Consider the following 12,908-nt stretch of genomic DNA (forward strand, 5'->3'; position numbering starts at 1 on the left):
ATATTAAACACTGGTGAATATGGCTTAACACTACGTAAATTCTATTAAAAAAGCCTTGCATGTAAGGACCTGCCATTAATAATTTTTAAGTGTAAATTGCAGAACCTTTACTCATAGGAGAGAGAATTTCAGGCAGATTTAGTCAGTGATGGATTGATTACTTTAGTGTTTCTAGGACACTGTTATATATTAATGTGAATCCTGATCTCAGGATAGTGGAATGGTTGTAACAACCACAGACAAAAGTTTTGTGTTGTTGCTGCAGCATGGGTGCAGTCATGGGAATGTCCAGCTGCCCCAAAACAAACACAACACGCCTCAATTCCATTCTCAATGCTTGAACAAAATTAATTTTTTTTCATTTGACTTAATTAAATGGTAGTTTATGTATGTGGGCTGGTTGTTGTGGTTTTTTTTTTTTCCAATGTTTCTTTCATTTGGATATTCTGTGTGTATATAAGTATTTCTGTATTTCGAGGTCAAGATAGGTTTTAAGGGTATGTGCTAAAATATGTTCATGACAGATCTGGTGTCCTTAGAGGAACAGGAACACTGGAACAAAAGGAGCATCTATAATTTATTTGGAAACCTTTCAGAAACATGATTGGGAAAGGGAATCATGTTCCTCTATTTAGAATAGAGCAATAGCCTGTTGCTATAGGAATAAAAAATACTGAAACAAAATACTTTGCTGTGTCAGGTTAAAAATAATATTGCAGTAGGACCAATCAAAGTCATAGCACAAGGGAAGTTATTCTGTAGAACTACTGAAGCTTCTGAGGTCACCTCTCCCAAAAGAAAGCAGCTGTAAATATTGTTAGCTGATTTACAAATGATAGCTGAGATGAGTACAGGTCACTCTCTTCCTTACAGTTCTTTCAGACATGTTGTAACTCAGTCCCATTGAAAACTGAGAAATTGCTAGGTTCTTTGTAGCTGTCACTGCATTTAAGTTTTTTATACATGTAGGGGGTTTTATGGTGGGTTTGTTGTTTGTTTTTTTGTGTGTTTTTGTTTTGGGGTTTTTTTTGAGTTCTCATTCAGTACAAGTTGGGAATCTATTAAAATACAGTAACACAAAGAGCTGATCTTGTCCTCTAAACAATGTGCCACAACTAAGCAAATTGAAGCAGCTGTAGAGACACAACACCTTCTGTAGTTCAGATAATTATATTTAGTAAGATGAAATACTTATTTGATCTGTAACTAATTCCTTATTTGCTGAAAGAAAACTCACATAACGTTCACTGAAATAATTGTCATGTGCTGCAGTCTGCTGCAACAGTAAATATTTTTAGTCTTATTTACACTTTTATTGGTGAAAATTAAAATGTCCTTTGTGAGAGTGAAGTAATGTTAATTCACTTCGGTTCAGAAATTGTCTTGGACCTTAGCTACTCATGTTTGGCTTTTAGAAACTTCATTTATTGCTGAAGATTTAGTGCTACAGCATAGTTTTTTGTCATGTGAAGGTCTCTATGATACTTTTCATTGTATTGAAATATGTTATTAGGGAGCTAGTTTGCCTGCTTCAGATGTGCTGTTTTGTGTTGATGAGATTAATTCTAAAATGTAGTTTCTTTATTCTTACCAAATCAGAGTAGCTGGATTTCTTACTGAATTTAATATTTTATTCCTAAAGAGATTTTTTTGGAAAGGTGAAATATTAATTTTGAAAACATTCAAAATATGAGTGGTAATTTCCCTGATTTTAAGGTTTGCCTTTGTGAAATTCATATTAGGATTCAGAAATCTGTGATTTTTTTGCCTGTATAACAAATGAGTTTTCAGAAGGCATCTTTGTGTCTTTTTTTTTCTCTTCCTCCTCTCTTCCCTCCATCCCCTAAAAAAAGTTTTGGCAGCAGCCTGAATGTCAACTCAAAAGCTCCCAAGATTTTTTAAAAACTTCTGAGACAAATGAGTGAAACATGAAGAGATGTCTACTGGGAATTTGCATTTCAGTTGAAGAATGATATATGAATGTGTTGAAACTTTGACAAAGGCATGCTTTATCTCAAATCTTAAATTCATTTAGGTTGGAAAAGCCTTCTAAGATCATAGAGTCCAACCATTAAACTAACACTGCCAAGTCCACCACTAAAGCATGTCCCTAAGTCCCACATCTACATGTATTTTAAATACCTCCAGGCATGGTGATTTGACCACTTCTCATGGCAAAATGTTCAGGGCCTAATAACAATAAAGTATGGAATGTCTGTGATAAAAAATTTTTTCTTTTATAGTTTAGACCTTTTTGGTCCTTTTTAAAATTTCACATCCATACCTAAATTACAGGCTAGCAGAAAGTAGGAGGTATGTGCTACAAGATGCAGTGAAGTGCCTCTTTACTGTGATGCTGAGTAAATCCTGCTTTTGTGCTCTTTGGAGAACAACATGCTGATTTGGAAGCAGCACTTTGGATACAAGTTGACTTTGTGTTGAAATTGTGTTTATATTTCATGGTTCTGTATACAGCTAATGTGGTTATCTAGCATGGCTAATCTGTAACCTATATTATCTATCCATAGATAACTGAGTATAGTGTAGGCCCTTATTTCATGTCAAGCTGTCTAGTGTGGGACAAAAGCAAAAACAATGTTAAAGCCTTTCTAGTGATACTTCTCAGTATTTTTAAGCACTCTTAAAAAAACAAAACTGTAACCTTTTCCTCTCCTGTAACAAGCTGTTTTTATAAAACATTTTGCATGAAGTATAGCTGAGAAAGTATTGCTGTTAATTGCTAGAAGTGGAACTAAAAGTTAACATCATTTTATGTCAAAGAAAAAGTGATGTTATTTCAGGTGTTCTTTGATCCTAAAGTAGTTGAAGGACTGGAGCATTTATCTCAGTTACTTAAGCTTCACAGTAAGTGGCCACCTTTGCAATGCTAAATTGACCAGGCTAAGTGTTACAGATAGTATATTCAAGAATGACTTTGCTACTCACTGAGCAAATAATGACTAGAGCACATAATCATTTCTGTTTTACATTACTGGGGAAATCGTAGAATGGTTTTAGTTGAAAGGGACATCCAAAAGTCATTTCATCCAACCCCCTGCAATGAGCAGGGACATCTACAAGATCAGGTTGCTCAGAGCCCTGTCCAGTCTGACCTTGAATGTTTTCAGGGATAGGGCATCTATCATCTCTCTGGGCAACCTATGCCAGTGTTTCACCACACTCATCATAAAAAAATTCCTATATCTAGTTTCTTATTTCTTCCTTATAGTCTTTTTTATATCTACCCTCTTATAGTTTAAAACCATTACCCCTTGTCCTATTGCAACAGGCCCTACTAAAGAGTTTGTCCCCATCTTTTTATAAGCCCCCTTTAAGTACTGAAAGGTCTTAATGAGATCTTCCTGGAGTTTTCTTCAGGCTGAACAACCCCAACTCTCTCAGCCTGTCTTCACAGGAGAGGTGCTCCAGCCCTTTGATCATCTTCGTGGCCCTCCTCTAGATCTGCTCCAACAGGCCCATGTCTTTCCTGTGCTGAGAACTCCAGATGAGGTCTCATGAGAACAGAGTAGAGTGGAGAATCACCTCCCTCGACCTGCTGGCCACACTGCTTTTCTCGTAACTTTTAGTAAAGAAAGAAAAAAATAGTAGTCAGTTAATCATATGCCACTTTTGACTGGGTTTTTTTCCAGTTTGCAAACAGGTCTTGGATCAATTTCAGTAATTTCTTTTCTTTCAGAAATATTCAAAAAATGTTACTGCAGAATGATTGTGAAAAACGCCAATCCCTTGTTTTTAAAATTTTGAAAGTTTAATAGTAATAAAATGGTTATAAAAATAGTAATACAATTAGAGTAATAATAATTTGGACAATTTTAATTAGGACAATATGAGACAATAGAAACAAAGAGTTAAAGACGTCTGGGTACTTTTTTCTGGGCAGCACAAGCCTGAAAAAGGACACCCGTGTACAAAGGATTAACCCTTAAAAGCAATAGCCTGTTGCATATTCATACACTTCATGAAATAAACAGGGCCAGGAGACTTCTCCTTTTTAATGCCTTTATTAAAAGTGATCAGCTCAGGATTGGGCAGCTTGGCAGGGCTGCAGTCCCCGTCGCGTCTCCCAGGGCAACTCAGAGGAGGAGGATATGCGCAGCTCTGTCCACTAGGGGCAGAGCCGGAGGATCCGGTCCTCGTGGGAGCCTTTAGGGCGTGATGTCCCCGTCAGATGTTGCTTTCTCAGCGCGGTCCCCCTCAGTCTCGGCACTGGGGACGACTCCCATGGTCAGGGCGAGAGGGGCTCCGCATCTCTGCAGGCTCAGCACTTGGCTCCTCATGTCCGGACATCACTTTAGTCTCTCAACTCTTAGGTGGCTCGTTGTTTTTAGGGTTTTCTCGTTGCATTTTGGAGTAGGGGTCCCAAAAGCATGCTGGTCTTGGAGTCACTTTACATAACCCCCCCCACCCTCTCAGGTGCCTTCACTATGGTAGGAACCTTAGCCTCGGGGAAGGGCCATCACCCCACCCCAGCCAGGGCTTTTACTAATACAAAAGAGGAGATAAGCTACAACGACCCGTGATTACAATAACAAAGCACTCAGAACCCTGGCAGGGACAGAGATCTGGCTGCCTCCTTGTAGCTCTTTCTCACAAAAAAAATATTAACCAAATTTTTGTTCATAACACTTCATACATGTTGCATAAATTCCATTCAAATACAGGATTCTGTCTGGTCATTGTCAACTTCTTCCTCTTAATCCTAACAGCGCCTTTGAGGCGGTAAGAAGTTAGTTTCTTCTGATAAGAGGGCAACAAATTCTTTTTCTCTGAAAGATTTAGGTGTCCTGTGGCTGCTATTTCACTGCAAGTCCTTTCTTTAAAAAAAGTATCCTACATAGCATCGTTTCTATTTTAATAATTTTTATAACCTAAAACTATGTTTAACACAGTAATTAAGAGAATTAATACAGCATTACTTTCTAACACAACACATATAATATTCATTTTAATATTTGCGAAAAGCCAATCATAAAATACTCATTTTTCACAGATTTCACATACACATATCAGACATTAAAATATTCTTTTGTTTTCTGTGTGTGATGGATCATTAAGGTAATAAAATAATATGTCTTGTAAGCTAGATCTTTGTAATTGGAGAGCTGTTAAACACTCATGGGTCTTTTACTATTTGTGGATGTTACAGGATTTATTCATCACAATAGGAAATAAAACTATCGAGCTTTTTGCATAAATTTCTGTTGCTGATATTCTTTTAAGCACTTGTAAGTTACTGCCCTGGTTCTGGCCAGGATGCAGTTAATTTTTGCAGCAGCCAGGATGGACACAGCCGGGTCCTTCAGGTTATTTAATACCACCTCATGCCATTCGCAGGGGGGAAGGAGTGGGGTGTGTACCCTTGAGGTTTGGACAGGGTATGTGGAGTGTGCAGACCAGGTTCCCCAGTGGGCCATCGTGTGTGAATCATTCACCTGTCTTGTATACTCTGCTATTAGTATTGTTGCTGTTACTGTTGGTTTTCTTATCTCATTGCTGTTTCTGGTAAATTGTTCTTATCTCAACCTGTGATCTTTGCCTTTTTATGTCTCTAATTCTCCTCTGGGGGGGAGAGTAGAAAGTGAGCGAGCCAGCCAGCCAGCCAGCCAGAGTGGGTTGGAAACAAATTTGATCTAAGCATTTGTTGTATTAGGTACAGAGACATTGGTCACAATGTTGCTTGATCTTTTCAAGTGGATATGGTACCTAAGTCTGTATATATTCCTGTATGTGCTCCTCATGGTGCTCTTTTTCAGAGCAGGGTGAGGGAACAGGATTACTTTGTTGCTGTACTGTGGAATATCACTTAATGACATGATAACATCAAGGGCAATGGGGATCATTTGTGATGTGTATTCAGTGTTGTTCTTCTGCCCTTACTTCAGGTGCTACCTCTGGGAATTCTTTAATAATTGTTCTCAGTGTGTAGGGGAACAGGGGAAGATGATTTTCCCCAGTTTTTCACCCCCTTTTTCTTCTTCAGGCCTGTTACAGCAGCTTTTGAGAATTTTGAATTCACTCTGGATGTTAAGGAAAGCATGTTGTTGTTGCTAAGTCTGCCAGGTGTCCTCAGCGAGGTCCACACTGTGTTTAGAGTCATGAAAGATTTCTAGAGAGTGTAGGAGCGTCAGGGAGTAGGACAGTCGGGACGGATGGAGACGAGAGATCTCTGAAGCCAGGTCGTGGAACTTGTGGTTTATTGCAAAGGGTGTGGGTGCTGGGTCCCTGCTTGGAGCTGCCAGCCACAGCTCGGAGCAGGCCCGAGAGAAGAGAGGGGTAGAGAGGATGAGAGGGTAAGAGAGTAAAAGGGGTAAGAGCGTAAAAAGTAAGAGAGTAAAAGGGTAAGAGAGCAAAAGCGTAAGAGAGCAAGGTTCCCGTTACAATACAATAAATCTTCTTCTGTGTTGAATATTCTAATTCTCACTAACCAGTCTAGTACAATATACAAATCCTATAGCATTTACATACAGCCTATAAGAATAATTACATTACCATACTGTGTTACATTTTAAACCCTAAAAACTACTCTTTGGACCCCTTCTGCTAAGCTAGTAGGGTCTGCTCTGACCCTTGGACCTGTCTGCAAGCAGAGGGTATTGTTTCATCAAAAGGGGATTACCTTAAGTCCGCCACCATTGTTTTCCAGTTGTTCAGTAACTAAGGTATCTCAAAGCTTGCTTTCATTTCAATCTCGCTTATAGTTTCTATATTCTCAAAATATTTTGCCAGGCAATCATATTTATAAGGCTTTCCTGTTTCATCTTCCCCAACAAGGGAGGTTTTCCAGAGATCTGCCGCAAGGGTGGATAGTCATGAGTCACATGGAATGTAAGAGGAAATGGGCCAGCTTTTGAAGGATTATTCTGCTCCAATGATTTGGAGGTTCACCCCTGAAAAAATACAGAACCCTGTTAAAGTGGAAGAATATTTCAAAGAAAATCACTGTGACAGTTCCAGAGAGAGCCAACTTATTGCAGTGTGCTTGGCCCTGGCTAATACTTATTGGACACTGCTTGTCATTAGATGGCACCCTCAGGGGGAGAGGAAGGAAAGCAGATCAACAGGCACTGTGTCCACTCAAACTGCAACTGAACCAGAGGGACAACCCATCCTGGCGGCAGTCGCCCCTATAAAGAAGAAGAAATCCAAGACAAAATCAGTTCACGTAGTGAGTGATGAGGAGGAAGTAGGGCCCTCACAACAGGAGGAAGAGGCAGGGCCAGAGAAAATCACCCAATCCTTATTCCTGGGTGAGCTGCGAGATATGTGAAAAGATTTCAGCTGCCATCTGGGTGAGCCCCATGTGACCTGGCTGCTCTGATGCTAGGATAATGTAGCCCACAGTTGGAAACTATATGGTAATAATAAAGCCAAGCAACTGAGATCTCTGTCCCAGGATGCAGGCCTTGACAAGGGGTTTGGGAAAAAGATAGAAATCTTCAGCCTCTGGAGGCAACTGCTGTCAAGTGTGAGGGAAAAGTATCTTTTCCAGAACAATCTGTCAGTGCACCAAGGCAAGTGGAACACCATTAAGAAAGGTGATGCTGTTGAGTCAGGGACGGACAAAATGACTCCGTGGTTCAGAAGGCGAAAAAGAGAGATCCTTTATTAAGAGGTAGAGTCCTTTTATAACCAGGATTGCTAAGGTGAAATCTGATTGGTCTCAAAGTAAAAACCTTTCACACTATTGGTCAGCTATGAATAGAGCTTTATGAAGGTACATATCTATAAACAACCTGAACAGAAAGAGAGGTAATAATTGTTTTCATTCTTTCTCTCTAAGTTTCCCAGGCCTGAAGCCTGGGAGAATTCTCTTCAACTGAACTGAAAATCTCCATATTTTCCCCTTTTCGTTTAAAGAGGGAGCTGGCATTTGTAGTCCTCTGCAGGACCCCCTGCAGGAAGGAGAACAAACACAGCTCAAGAGGTTTGTCAACTGTCAAGCAAAACCTCTAATCAGACATTGGATCAGAACAGTTGAAGAGATCTCTAACTGATATTATAAATTCCAAGAAATCAGTTACGAACTCTAGTATAGTAACAAACTATACTGCCAAAGGACTGGCAGTCCGACTTGTCAAAACCCATTTCCCAGTGTGAGTAGATGCCCACATGGCAGAAAATAAGGTATTAATAAACACGTGCACATGCCCAAATCAGCCAAATTTGGCAAAATGAGTAACATCTGTTTGCCACAGCTGCAAACCTTTAGGTTTCTGGGATTATCCCAGCCAGTAAGGTGAAGCAGGTCAAGCCTTGGTTGGCTTTCATTGAAATTGCTTTTTGCAGGGTGTGTGCACTTTGATAGAAGAATCATGCAAGGCTTTTGGCCTATGCAATCATGTCTTGAATGAACAACTCAAGTGATAAAATTGAAATCCGGTCCAAATTGCATCCTCAAAGTTTTCAAAACAATTGAGTGGAATTGACCAAATTCAGAAACACTTGAGAAAAATGCTGGAAAGCCATGGCAACAGCCCTTAATACAGCTAGGCTGAGCCTAAGTTGTGACGTTCCAGTGCTCTGAGCTATCTATGAAGACGATGCCCTTTTTCTTTTTTTTCCAGAGAGACCAGCAGCAGCAGAGGATCTTAGGACCCTGCGGGGATGGGCGGGGCGGAGGACCCGGTCCGGGTGGGCGGACCAAGGACCCCAAACTCGGCCCACAGGGTGGTGGCCTGAGCCCTGTTGGGCGGGCCAAGGGGCCCAGACCTAGCCCGTGGGGCGGAGTCTTTGTTTCCACAGCCTGCCCCACCATGCTGCGAGTGTCCTGACCACAGGAGTGGCCTAATGCCTCCTCCTCCTCCCTCCCCCCACTCTCTCCAGGATCACTGGTCCATGTTGGCAGATGGAAAGGAGAGGTTTTTCTGGGAATGTGAAATTTCACCCTGAATTTGGGGTTCTTGGCACCACCGACGTCTGCCCAGGACAAGCGAGTGATCCGCGCACTCTCCTGCGCCTCCCTCCCCCACGATACAAGTGATTGTTACCCAGTTCCCTGATTCGTGGCCCCACCCCCATTCCCCCAGGGCAGGGGTTCTTCCACCGCCGCGTGATGTGCTGCCTGTCTCTCCAAAGTGGGCGGCGCTGCAGGGGGGGGCCTGCCGCTGGCTCGGGGGCCAGAGGTGCGGGAGAAAGCTCCATGGTGGTTTTGCTTGGTCGCGGGGGGGGGTGGTGCCACTGGCTGTGTCCCTGCCACTGCCGCGACGGCCGCAGGTGGCGACTCCAGCCCCTCCTGCGCGTGCTCCGGCGAAACGGAAGAAAGCTGCCTCTGAGCCATGGAAAGCCATCCCTCCCCGCTCCAGCGGAGCTGGGGGCGGCAGCGGTGGTCATGGTCCGCGGCTCGGGACCACTTTACCCGGGGTTTTGCACTGAAGGGCTTTAGAAATGCGTCTCCAGGCAGGCAGTAAAGACCTTGCGACTATCGCCTGTGGTGACTTCAGTTAGCAATCACCTAGGGATTCCCAAGTCTCCGAACTGAATGCAGCGCTCACATCTGCTGCGAACCTGCGATCTCTGGCCCAGGCCAGCAGACCGCAGAGCTCTCCATCAGAGACAGTGAGTCTCATGGGCGGTACAAAAGCTCTCCATGCGATCAGAACTACTTGTTCGTCGCAAGAAAGTTGGTTCCCCATTTTTAAGGAAAACCCGTCCCTCAACAGGTGTCCACTTCAGGAGACAGACAGTCTGTTCTGTCGGGAAAAACCATCCCCACTCAGTTCCTGGCCTCTCGGGGCCGATGCTCGCGGTCCGAACAGGACCAGTCCTCTCAGGAAGACACAGGGCACAGTCAGCGTTACCTCACTGAAGAGGGCAAACGACGTCTGATTCACAAGGAGTCTCCAGATCCCTCCGTGTTACAGCCTCGGCTGCGAACTGAGCTGGACCCTCTAGGGTCCCGTGCCTTCAGCCTAGGCTGCAGATCACGTCGGCGGCCACCAGATGACACTGTTGAGTCAGGGACGGACAAAATGACTCCAAGGTTCAGAAGGCGAAGAAGAGAGACTTTATTAAGAGGGCAGAGTCCTTTTATAACCAGAATCGCTAAGTTGAAATCTGATTGGTCTCAAAGTAAAAACCTTTCACACTATTGGTGAACTATGAATAGCACACTCTGAAGGTACATATCTATAAACAACCTGAACAAAAAGAGAGGTAATAATTGTTTTCATTCTTCCTCTCTAAGTTTCCCAGACCTGAAGCTTGGGAGAATTCTCTTCGACTGAATTGAGAATCTCCACAGAAAGGTACCCAGTACTTGAGAGAATTAACTGTGTTAGGCATACTCTAAGGATTCAAGTAACAAGCAGCCCCCTATAGATCCAGATGAAGTCCAGTGTACACAACCCATGTAGTGGAAGTTCCTGCAGAGCAGAACACACCATCATCATATGCCAACTCATAGGCAGTGATGTCATGGAAAGAAGAACAAACGGTGGATAATTTGGTTGTCCAACTCCAGCAATATAAAGAAAGTCTCTCTTTTCCCCTTTGGGCCTGTGTCTTGTCCATGGAAAGACTGTCCAAGGACCTCCAGCAATTTAAAAAGGAAATGTCCCATACCCTGCCAGTACAGACCAATGTCTCTGCTATTGGGCGCAATTGCCTCCCTGCTCAAGAGAGGATTCACACGACAAGGTAACCTGTGATTTTTACCTGCATGGCCATGGAGAGGGTATGAGGAAGTGGAATGGAAAACCCACCTGTTCCCTCGGAGCATGGATATGCGAGTTGAAAGGAAGAACAACCACCACAGGAATTTCTTTAATGATAAATGCTGCTTCAGTATCCAGTGGGCAGGTCCTCAGACAAAATAGGAAGGCTGATGTTACTTCTGAATCTCTTGAAGGGACCTCCAGGTCATGTTTACAAGAAGTGAGTAATGAGTACTGTGACCAGGAATAGAGGGGTCCTGCCTCCATCCAGCTGGAGGAAAGGGACAATCGGATCTACTAGACTGTGTGGACCTGATGGTCTGGCACATCAGACCCATAAGAGTATAAGACTTTAGTTGACACTGTCACAGTATGTACCCTGATGCCATTGAGATATGCAGAGGCAGAATCTATCTCTGTTTCTGGGGTGATAGGGGGATACCAAGAGCTGACTGTACTGGAAGCCAAAGTGAGCCTGACTGGGAACAAATGGCAAAAGCACTCTATTGTGACTATTGAGGCTCAGAGGCCTCAGGCATCCATGGCATAGATTACCTCAGGAGAGAGTATTTCAAGGACCCAAAAGGGCGCCATTGGGCTTTTGGGATAGCTGTTGTGGAGACAGAGGGAATTAGACAGCTGAATACCTCTCCTGGTCTCTCAGAGGACCCTTCTGCTATTGGACTGCTGAGGGTTGAAGAACAACGGGTAGTGATCGCTATCACAACAGTGCACTGTCAACAATACTGCACCAGCCAGGACTTGACTTGGGGATATGAATTGAATTTATTACCAATAAAATCAGAGCAGGATAATGAGAAGTAAAACAAATCTTAAAAACCCCTTGCCCCAACTTCTCCCTCCTTCCTGGGCTTAACTTTATTCCTGATTCTTTACCACCTCACACCCCAGCAGTGCAGGGAGACAGGGAATGGGGGTTACAATCAGTTCATAATCTCTTTGTTTCTGTCTCTGCTTCCTCTCCAGGGAGAGGAGTCACAGAATCCCAGAATCAGCTAGGCTGGGAATGACCTTTGAGATCACCAAGTCCAACCTATTACCTAACACCACCTTGTCAACTAGACCATGGCACTAAGTGCCACATTCAGTTTTCTCTTAAACACCCTCTAGGGACAGTGACTCTACCACCTGCTTGGGCAGCCCATTCTGATGCCCAATCACTCTTTCTGTGAAGAACTTCTTCCTAATGTCAAGCCTAAACCTCCCCAGGCACAGCTTAAGATTGTGTCCTCTTGTCCTGTTGCTGATTGCCTGGGGAGATGTCCTAGGGTGACGTAATGATGCGTGTATCCCCATTCATGTGTTCTGTTTATGCTGGATATTATGTTCTGTGCCTTTAAGACTGAAAGTTTTATTTGGGTTTTCTTATCAGCCTGGAGAGACACAGAGACAGGGCAGTAGCTAGTACTATTGGAATATGAATCCCAATATTACCAGGTAGATTGTGCCTGGGCCAGTCTGACCCTTGCTGCTGGGCCGAAGGTGGCAACTGTGGCGTATCACCCCAGAGACACCTTTAGCTTGCTGGAGGTTGCAGCTGGGCACTGAACAAGTCCAGGCTTGTTAGGAACTCCGTTTACCTCAGGAGGGAAGGCTTCAGGCGATGGTGAAGAGAAAGGAGACGGATTCTGCCGGAGGGTTAATATCCAGAGCTTTATTCCATTGTCACAGAGCTCTGAATCTTGGTTATAGCTCCAACAGAATCTCGAGCACATGGCTTGATTTGGCATTTAAGCTCTGGGACAGGGGAAGGGGAGGGACAGGTGAGCCACCAACCAGGTGGGAGGGGCAGGGTCTCAAGGGACGAGGGACACCTAAACAGGCCAATGACCCCCAGGCCTGAGGGGCATCCTTTGAAAGTGACGAACCACACGACGCCTTGCTGAAATGTTAAAACTGATTGACAGCCCAGCAGGGGGCGAGGGGGGAAGGGGAAGAGGGGTATTGGCACACCTGAGGAAGGGACCCGGAACTTTAAGATAGGTTATTACAACACACCGCAACATAGTGCGGTTTTTGCTTTTTTGCTTTTCGCTTTGCTCTCTGGCTCTTGCTTCTGCTTTGCTTCTGCTTGCTTTTGCTTCTGCTCATTAGCTAGTTTAGCTAAACAGTCCAAATTTCTTCCTGGACTGTTTCTGCTTTCCTTTTTTTCAACCAACTCGAACCTGCTCCGGACTGGGACCTGGGAACACTGAGAGTTTGCACCTTGTGGCC

General features: G+C 43.7%; 1 protein-coding gene and 1 long non-coding RNA gene across 2 annotated transcripts in view; both read left to right on the forward strand.

Annotated features, from left to right (window-relative positions):
* The window catches only part of LOC141726976 (Golgi phosphoprotein 3-like), a 200,415-nt gene that overhangs the window by 2,894 nt on the left and 184,613 nt on the right, over nucleotides 1-12,908 (forward strand). The gene's annotated exons all lie outside the window — the stretch shown is intronic.
* LOC141726977 (uncharacterized) overlaps nucleotides 1-12,908 on the forward strand; it is a 54,505-nt gene continuing 41,597 nt past the window's right edge. Inside the window, exon 1 of the long non-coding RNA XR_012577932.1 lies at nucleotides 1-12,908. This exon is cut by the window's right edge and continues 24,586 nt beyond it. This is a non-coding gene — a long non-coding RNA (uncharacterized LOC141726977).

The sequence above is a fragment of the Zonotrichia albicollis genome, chromosome W, assembly GCF_047830755.1.
Source record: "Zonotrichia albicollis isolate bZonAlb1 chromosome W, bZonAlb1.hap1, whole genome shotgun sequence".
Taxonomy (NCBI): domain Eukaryota; kingdom Metazoa; phylum Chordata; class Aves; order Passeriformes; family Passerellidae; genus Zonotrichia; species Zonotrichia albicollis.